The sequence below is a fragment of the Amblyomma mixtum genome, chromosome 8 (genome assembly GCF_055824585.1).
Source record: "Amblyomma mixtum isolate Tamu chromosome 8, ASM5582458v1, whole genome shotgun sequence".
NCBI classification, from domain to species: domain Eukaryota; kingdom Metazoa; phylum Arthropoda; class Arachnida; order Ixodida; family Ixodidae; genus Amblyomma; species Amblyomma mixtum.
In genome coordinates, this window is record NC_143019.1 from 2,045,510 (window position 1) to 2,055,103 (window position 9,594).

The 9,594-nt window shown below is 44.2% G+C and overlaps 1 protein-coding gene across 1 annotated transcript in view; it reads right to left on the bottom strand.

Moving 5' to 3' along the window:
• LOC149331138 (uncharacterized) overlaps positions 1-8,552 on the bottom strand; it is a 31,946-nt gene extending 23,394 nt beyond the window's left edge. Inside the window, exon 1 of the mRNA XM_089555402.1 lies at positions 7,716-8,552. The gene's annotated coding sequence lies outside the window, so the exon portion shown is untranslated. The remainder of the gene's footprint in view (positions 1-7,715) is intronic.
• Positions 8,553-9,594: the final 1,042 nt, after the last annotated feature.

The window sequence follows — 9,594 nt, forward strand, 5'->3', positions numbered from 1 at the left end:
TTATTATAGCTTCTGAAAATATATTAAGAATATGTATTATATTCTTATAATATATTAAGTTCTTATTATATATTAATGATATCGTTAACCTTTGTCGAGCAGACAACATTATAATCTATGCAGACGATACTAACGTATTTTTTTTCAGGGCAAGATAGTAATATTTTGCAAGCAGCCTCCAATAGTTGGTTATCCCAATTGTCCGTTTGGTTAAAATCAAATATGTTAGAACTAAATGTCAGGAAAACAAAGTACATACTGTTTAGAGCCAAAAATAAGGAAGTTCCGAACAACTTCCAAATTCACTTCGAACAAGCTCCGATAACTCGTGTCAGCTCTACAATGTTCCTTGGAGTCATTTTTGAAGAACATTTACTCTGGACAGAACATCTAAACTACGCCTGCACTAAAATGGCTCGCTCTGTTGGTATCTTAAATAAATTTCGCACAATACTGCCTCGAAAATTCAAACTACAAATTTATTTCTCTCTAGTCTTTTCGCATGTACAATATTGTTTGTTGATCTGGGGAACGACTACCTCAACCAATCTTGTGAAAGTACTGACTTTACAAAAAAGAGCTGTACGAGCGACTGATATATACATTACAGTGAGAGCACGGGACCTTCCTTTCTCTACCATAGACTGCTTACCATCACGGCTGCTTACTACAAGAAGCTTGCTGTTTACATCAGAAACCTTATGAAAGGAAACTGGCAGACTTTTGATAGCACAAATTTAATTGCCCAAACAGCATACAGTCTTCGGCACCCTCAATACCATGCATCCAAATCCCGTACAAAATATGGGTTCCAAAAACTAACTCACATAATTCCTCATACATTAAACACCTATCCATACTTAACAGAATTGTCACTACAAAATATGTCCGAGGTCAGATTTAAGAAAACTGTTCTTGAATATTTTTGTTATAGCTAGTTGTGGTGTGTTTTTACCTAATCAGTTGTTGTTTTTGTTATGTTTTGCTCTTAGTTTTGTTGTGCTTAGCACTATGCATGACTAATCTCTGTTTCGTTGTCAATATATCCGCTGCTTTTCTAGTTTCTGTTACTTATGGAAATTTTGTACCATTGCCAAGTAGTGCCACTTTTTTTTTTTTACATGGGGAGGGCAAGCCTCTGTCAGGCGCTACTAGGCGCCTTTAGCTTGCTCTCCTTTGTTTGCAGTCTCTGTACTGGCCAAACAAAACCATTAAATGAAATGAAATATTGCCTTTAATGCGACAGAAGGCCTTCTTCTGAGAGGCCGACAGGGTCACTGAGTTGGCTACGTAGGTTACATGGCCGCCAAGAGCTTATTCAAGACGGCGCTTATTCCCGTATCCTTGACAGGAAAGCCCCGTGCGAAGTCGACGGTACGCGACCTACCACTGTAACGCGGTTCGGGTACACATGGATAGCCTCCTCATCGGTAAACACCGAGTCATGGTGGCTAACCCCTGAAGAACTTTGTCCGGCCGACGTAAAGCCAAAAACGCTAACCTCTGTTTACTAATCTTGCGAAACAAACACGTACGTGACAAACATTCTCAGGCAGTTTGCAATAAAGTGAAAAGCCCGAAGAAAACAAAAAATAATCTAAATAGCAATTTTTTATAAACGAAAAAAAAACTGATCAGCCAAATGAGTGTATATTTGAATATGTGTCGAAAAATGTTTTATGAAAATTCACCAGTATAGACCTGTAAATTAAACTTTGCTTTCGAGCTAATTCGTTCATGCTTGAATCATAAAACGGCAGCGCAGAAAAGCACACGGGACACAGCAGTAGCACAGCGCCCGGCCGGTTTTCTCTGTTACTGCTGTGTGGCGAGACGCTTTTCTTTCCCCTGCCCGCTTATTAGTCCTTTGACCTGTTGGTTAACTTAGTTACCTTCATGCGTTCCCTTGTGCCTACCCATCTGGCGCAGTTTAAAGGGACCGGCTGACCGAAGATGAGCGCGTCCGGCTAATTGGACTGCCAGAGCCACGATAAAAAGGTGTGCCGGCATGGTCTGCGAGGGTCGTTAGGCTCTTCGAGGCTATAATGAAATGGCGGTCTTTATGACGCAATCTAATCAACATAACGAAAGTCTCGAGGTGATCGGATGTGCACGTCTTAATCTCTGTTCGCTCCACCATGTACACGACCTAGAGGCTCTATTTAGCTTTAATTATTCAAAATACTTTCTTTTGGGTGCAGTTGATAGTTGGACGAAAACTTCTCTAGAGGGAGGCAATGTAATAAAGCAGAAAATTACGGACGCGGACGAAGAACAAAGCAAAGGAAAGCAAAAAGCGTTTTACTCCTTGATTTCTTAATGAGCGCTCATCGCTTCCCGATTTAGTTCTCTTGAATGATAGCGCCCAGTTGTGTGCTTGAGTGTGTGCGTGCGTCTGTGCGTATTTGTGCGCGCGCGCGTGCGTGTGTGTGTGTGTGTGCGTGCGTGCATGCTTGTGCGCGCTCATTCGTTGCGTGTGTGTTTGCGTGTATGGACATGATCGTGCCTGCGCGTGTTTGCATAAGTCGGGTCTTTCGTTTGTATGGGCATGATCATGCTTGCATATGTTTGCATAAGTCGAATCTTTCGTTTACTTAATTAATGAATGTTTGCCTCTTCCTGGAATAATTGAAAGCCCATCCTCGTGATCTCGGTTCGAGGAGCTGGTTTTACAGAATGAGTATCTTTCTGATCGAAACTGCATTTTATCTGAGGCTCGAATAACTAAAATTTACTCAAAATGGTCCTAAAATGCATTTTACAGCGCTCCAAGTTTTGTTGAGTATTAGGAGGCCATGTCACCCAAACGTCCCGCACAAGCCGCGCTCCTGCAATTATAGGAACGTCTATAGTCCATATGATATCGCTACTATTCTTATATTTGACGTCTTCGTGATTTGCTTGCACACCGACTGCTGAGGATGGAATCGATGGGAGCCAATTAGTTATCCAACCCTTTGTATGTAAGCTTTAAAGATAGTCCGGATATATTATGTGCGTTTCGTGTGAGCTACATCAAAACACATGCAGTTATGGAAACCTTCACAATAGATTCTTTCAGCCGGCATTGCTTGCAATTTCTCCGATAGCAAGACCTTTGGGGACATGAAAAGTGGATAGGTTTGGGCAGGATGTCAGTTCATCGCTACACAGAAGACAGCGTAGAAAACACAAGATGATGAGTAGTAGACCAGTGGCAGGTTACTGTATTCGTTTTTCCTTGGGTTAAATGGTGGCATTATCGCCAACTGCGCAGCGTATGCAATTGCTATAACCTTGCCTCTTCGCTTGGCTCACCGGCGGGAATGTTATCGTGGTAGGATGAGGAGTGAAACTGCCGAAAACTTTGCCACTGTTTACTTATTCTTCATTTCATTAGCGTCAACACCTTTCTCGAAGCATTAAAGAGGGATTGGTAAATAATATACATTGCGAAACACGAAAAAGGCGAAATACAAGAAAAAACAAGGTAATTAATACCATCAATAGCTGGCACAGAAAATAACTATATACATTAAAATGCACTTGGAAGTGAAAACAAGCATGGCAGGCGAGCGGAAACTAATACATAATCCCTCCAACATCAAGTACAGGCGAATAATCTATGGTATACTTAATGCAAACGGGGCAATCAAAGCAAGATTAGATGGTCAGAACGTTGTCTGAGATCAGCATCAAGATATCGTAGAAGTGATGGTGGAATTCATCGATGTCGGTTTAGAGAAGTCATTCCGGGTTTTGCTGCCCTAAAACTGGGCATTCTAATGCCGGAACATGCGTAGAAGGAAAGAATGGCTGCATGAAACCCGAGGTATATAAAATGAAAATTGATCTCCGGTGCGTTTTGCCACACTTTGACTTCATGAGTGTCTGGTCTGGGAACACAAGACATTTTTGGGTGCGTACCCTGGAAGAATTCTCTAATTGAACATGGCCCAGTGGGCATGGCTTTGTATGAGCGCATTTTCAAAACAATCGGAAAAGCCGCTTTTGCACCTCGCGTTGCCTTCCTAGAAACGACGATCAGTTTTGAATAAAGCAGTCGCCGCAGTCGGCATACCACTACTCTCGGTAATCGTATCGTGCCGAAAGCATGGTTGTTTTGTCTCGGTAAGATACTCTTGTTCCTGCCTCCTGGAGATGTTCAGGAAATAGAGTTTATCAAATGGCTGGTGTTCAATCTGGGTACGTTCCCTTTACCTCCGCCGCAGGACAGTAGCGGATTGAGTTAGTTGAGCTGAAATTGTTAACCCCCTTTAAATCAAACGTAACTCTCCCTTTGTACTCTGGAGCGCTTTAAATCGTTAATATTTATAACAGAGGTTATTTATTATTCGCTTTCACATTGCAGTTATTCAGGCAATAGCAAATGTAGTTTAAGCGGAAATGAAGCGCCATGAAAGACGCTTAGCTGTCGTCACGCCACTGTGATCTCTCCATCTGAAGCTCAGAGCATTGGCGCGGGCCGAATTGGGGATGCCCACATAAAGGACGATTACTAAATACAAGCCTTGGCTTTGTGTCTTCACTGTTATGTGCAAACCAGTCCAGAAAAATAAAATCTTATGCTTTAGTTACAAATTTTCTCTCCTTTACCGTCTCTCCTTTCTGTGTTTGCTCGGCTTCTTTCCTACGCCTCTCTGATTAGACCAGCAGTTGCCGGCCAAAAGCATAGAAAAAAAGGCTCCTGCTGGCCTCACTAAAACTGAGTCAGTGGTACATAAATATATAAAGGGCATTACTGCTTTCTGGGAGAGGGAACTGTATACTTGAAAGCTAGGCATCTCGGCATGGCCTTTGCGACACTAACTTGATTACGATGGTTTCGCAAGCATCTAGGAATCTTTCTTGGCGCTTATAGAAGTGCTAAAAGAGCACCTTTAGAAGCGCGACTTGAGCCCTGCAATGGCGATGTTTTTTCTTTGATGTTATCGAAAGAATCGGCTACGGTTCAGCGGTCGGGGATATTCTTACGCAAGGCAAGTTGAGGCACTCACCAGAAGCATTCCAAAAGTAATCCTGTTCATGATCGTTACAGGAACAATACCCAAGTACCCCAAATAATGTCGAGAACGTGAAAATAGAGGAGTGAATGAGAAGCATTCTTCTGAAGATTGTCTTTTCGAGACATATTTGGGATAAATGGTGCCCAGAAAGAAAAACATAAAACGACAAAAAGCAACGGCTTTTTCTTGCGTGCCATGTCAGGCGCAAATCCAATACGTGTCGCGAGTGCTGGCCGCCTTGAAGAAACAGAGTGCGTTTTCGTGTTGCAGGGATTGTGGATCACGCGTGCCAGACAGGTGAAGGGTGTTGATAAAGAAGCAGTAAATGTAGCAGTGTAGAATACAAGCTGCCATCTCTTAGTACTACAGATTGCGTGCGTTTGGCGTCGCCGTCTTCCCAACTAAAGCACTGAGATCTGCAGCTCTTAATAAGGGGCTACCTAACATACGGCGAATTTCATTCCGCATGAGAAATGAGTGTTTTGGGCTATTTAAAATAATAGAGCCACGTGGTTGACCCCCTAGGAAAGAGCTGTGGGCTCTAGAAGTTTGCCTGCTAAGAATCCACTAAAGAATAGCCAGCTCTGCAAGAGGATTTCTTGTGAAAGCGGTGCCTTATCTCTCGCCGTACTGCGGGGAGCAGTTTTGCAACATGTCAGGACCAATCAAAGACGAAACGATGAAAGAGCGCCGACTCGCTGGACGCCCCCCATCAATTTTCTGAATTGATACCGTCTATAGAAAACTGAAATAGATGAAAGGTTTCGTGTCTTAAGAAAAAGCTAGGGGCACGAAAGGGATTCAATATCATACAACTATTTCCAAAAGGCGAAGTCATGAAAGCTGCCACGTGCCTACAGTCTTTGTAAGCATAGGGTAAGATGGTGAGTCGTTGGTGGTATCGAATAAGGAGAAAGCGCGTGTGCTTCCTAAAAGCAATAGAGATTAATACCAGCCAGCAAAATAATTAAACTTAAGTACGCAGTGCACCGCAAAGCGATTCCTTTTCTACTCGCACGTGTGTGGTGAAATGTTGTACTGCGATGCTAACAAGTTTAGAAATGTTTGAGAGCACTGTGTTTCATAAAAGCAAGCTTCTTGTCCACTATGCCTCGGGCCTATATAATTATTCAGTGCTACTTAATGGTCCCTAATAGTCACGAAGAGGATCGAAAATGAAAGACCTTTTCGTGCCGGTGACGGCAGCCGCATTTTGATGGAGGTGAAACGCAGAAGGCGGCTGTGCACAGTGCGAAGTCGGTGCGGGATAAAAACTCCCAGGTGGTCGAAGAAATTTTTTGAGCCGTCCACTGTGGTACCTCTTTCTCACTTTCTCTTTCAGTATTCCTTCGTCCGTTCCTTCCCTGGAGGTTTCGGTCTTCACCGAAAACTGAGACGGAATCTTAGCAGCAAAGCAGAAAGGTGAGCTAGTTGGTACACTGCTTTAGCATAGGGTGTACCCTCATTTTGCATAGTGCGTACCGCCAGCGCACACCTTCCGAGCTTTCAGCGCGTGCGCCCTCAGTGCGCAAGCACTGATTGGTCCGGGCGTGGCTGATGTGCCCTTTTCTGGCGGACACGCGGCGCCATCTGTCAGCTGCAGGACAATGTACGCATGCGCAGAGACGGCGCCAGTGAGTGGTGGTGGTGCGCGCTATGAAGAAAGTCTATATTTACCATGCTCTTTCGTTTTTTTTCTTCAAAAAGCAATTTCCAGTTTTGATTTCATTGATACAAAGGACCTAGGGAAGCAGGTCTTTTAGTCAGAAATGAAATTACAGTGCCGCATGGAATTCGCCACCTGTAAGAAAATATCGCGAGAAAAACTTAACTTTTTCTCCTTAATGACGAGACTCTGCTCAGCCAGGAACATGATTCAGGGAGACAGGAAAAGCCCTTTGCACTTTAAAATTCAAGACTTCAGGTGGCATTATAATAGGGCCCCTTTGCGCAAATTAAGCATGACGGAGTTTTAGAACAGGCAGACTGCCGTACCGCCAGTACGGAAACGCGTTGCTGTTAGTACTGTGGCCGTGCTTGCCTAGCCGCATTTTCTGCATTACCTTAGTTACTTTAGTTAGCACGCTTACTTTACGGCGGTCCAAAAACTATTACCAACCATGAGTTTGTTTTCCTACCGTTGCTGCTGTTCGAGTAATTATGCAGCAGGTATAATCTATTTTCACGATGGCTGAACGTTAGTGAACATAAAAGAGATAATTATTATGCTCAATAATGGTACGAAGCGCCCTCGTTTAGGTGCAATGACTAATACTTTCGTTCTTGCAAGGACATCACTTCACAGCATTACATTACATTACATTCTCGACATTATAGCCTACCATATAGTTTAAAGTTCATGACAGCTCTAAAACGGCGTGGTGACTTCCATGGCATTTCAGGTAAGAGTATTTAAACGCTCACTGAAGTTCAACCTGCTCATGTTCTCAGCTGATCACTTTCTACGAGAAATTTTTTAAATGTTCACATTCTCTGTACAATTCAGAAATTTCAGCGGCGGCCACTTTCTCTTACTAAAAACATTACGCAACATAACACGCAACCACCAGAAAGCGAAATGCTTGGGCATTCGTTTTTAATTCATCTTGATCTCTCCACATCTGAAACTCAAAGTTCCTTTTCTCGTTTAGGATACAGAGTGCGAAAGCAAACAAGGATCAAGTGAGCTAAAGAAAGAGCAACCCTTACCTTGTATTAAGAATGTGCAAAGCTCAGCACTGCGCCGCGACTACACTCAGCAGTCGCATTCGTTGTAACCAAAGTTGCACTGTGTCGCCGAAATGTCGTTGACAATCACTGACCGTAGCAATGCACGGAACACTTTAGGAGGCACCACTTGATGGCCACGCACCTTTGTCAGGTCGCTAAAAAATTTGGCCAATAATTCAGCGGCGGCTCTCAATTTTAAGCTATGTCGTTTTCGGACGGCAGCAGGATTCAAGCCTTCTGGTAAAGTGGCAATTTAAGCGTTTCCTGGAGATTTTTCGGGGTTCCCAAGTTTTTCTTTTCGGTCGACTTCGATGTTTCGCAGAGAAGAACAGACGATTTTCCGAGGTTTGTTGTCTTATGGATTTTCGCTTCTCTTCCGCAGAACTTCCTCTCAGTGAAGAAAAGTTTTTATTCCCCGGGAAAATGAAGTTTTAAGCGGTGTCTTCGGTTCACTTTTCTTCACTGATCCGCTTTCCTAAAGTCCCGCCAGCAGGAAAGAGGTCAGCATGAAAGAAATACCAGTTCGCGGTGGGCTTTCCAATCCTCACTCCCGCTCTTTTTCTTCTTGATATCTTCAAGCGGAGAGACGTCCTGCGGCTTCAGTTTCTAGCCGCAACCGCAGCCAACAAAAAATATTTACCTTTTTCTCTTCAGCACACAACTGTAAACTTCATTCGTTGCTTCCCCGCTTTCACCACAACACAGGCGGCGACCGCAGTCAACAGATGTCGCCAGCCGGTCAGCAGCAACTTCGGATGCCGGCGACGGTGATCGAGGCCAGACTGACGACGACGACCTGGGAGCCCGTGAGAGCGAGCAGCCGGATCGGCCCGAAAGCGACGAGCGACGCTCGGCGGAACGCAAGGGAAGGTGGGGAGGAGGAGGAGGGATTAGGGAAAGCGGAGATGGAAACGAGGAGTTAGGGAAGGGAGTGAGCGAAGGGGTGTGCCGGCGTTGGAGCGCCGCTCGCAGCGGCTCCGAGCGTCGTTTCCCATTTTCTCCATTCGAGGCCGCCTTCCCTCGTCTCCGTGCAGCGATCGAAGTTTGGAAGCGGCATTCCTCGAGCTGCCTGCCGCTGTCGCGGACGTTGGTATGGCAGGTGCGCGTCTCTGAGCCACGGCGAGAGAGGATTGCGTGAGACGCACGGTACACAGAACGGTGCTTTACGTCGGTGTATGCCTTTTCTGTGTGTGTTAATATTTTTAAACTCTGCTGCAAAAAGGTTTCACCGCGGCAAGTTTGGCGCTTGAAAAACTTCGGTTGCAATTTACTTCGGGTACTGCTGAAAACGAAAGTTCAGTTCGTTAAACACGGTTAAAGTTTGTAGACGTGCTCTATGCGGTGGAATGCCTAAGACTCGAGGTTGTAGTTTGCGCCTAAGAAAGAAGGGAATATTTTTGTTTTTTTTTTAGTGGAAGTGCAAACTTTTGTTTGAGCAATTTCTGACTTCAGGTTGCTTAGTGTACATCACCTGTTTGGGGTAGTTGGCCACACAATCAGGCTCAGCGTTGATTAGCACACACCTGACCCTTTAAAAGGCGCAAGCTGTATGGGAATCTCAAACCGACCTAAATAGCAGAACTCAAGTGATGATAACTCTAGAAATCGAATGGCATCACTTTCATACCTTTTTAACCACCGATTTTGTAGAAAAAAATTTGGAAATTTGTGCAAGTGACTTCTAAAAAGGCCTTAAATGTGGTACGTATCCCAGTCTCAGCTATATATCTTGATAAGCAAGCATATATTGTATAGAAAAGTGCTGCGAGAAGTACGAATTATTTATTTGTCTATTTATCAGAGAACTCACCCCGCCAAGGCTTCACAGTGCGGGAGGCGGGGCTACAATGAGAAATAC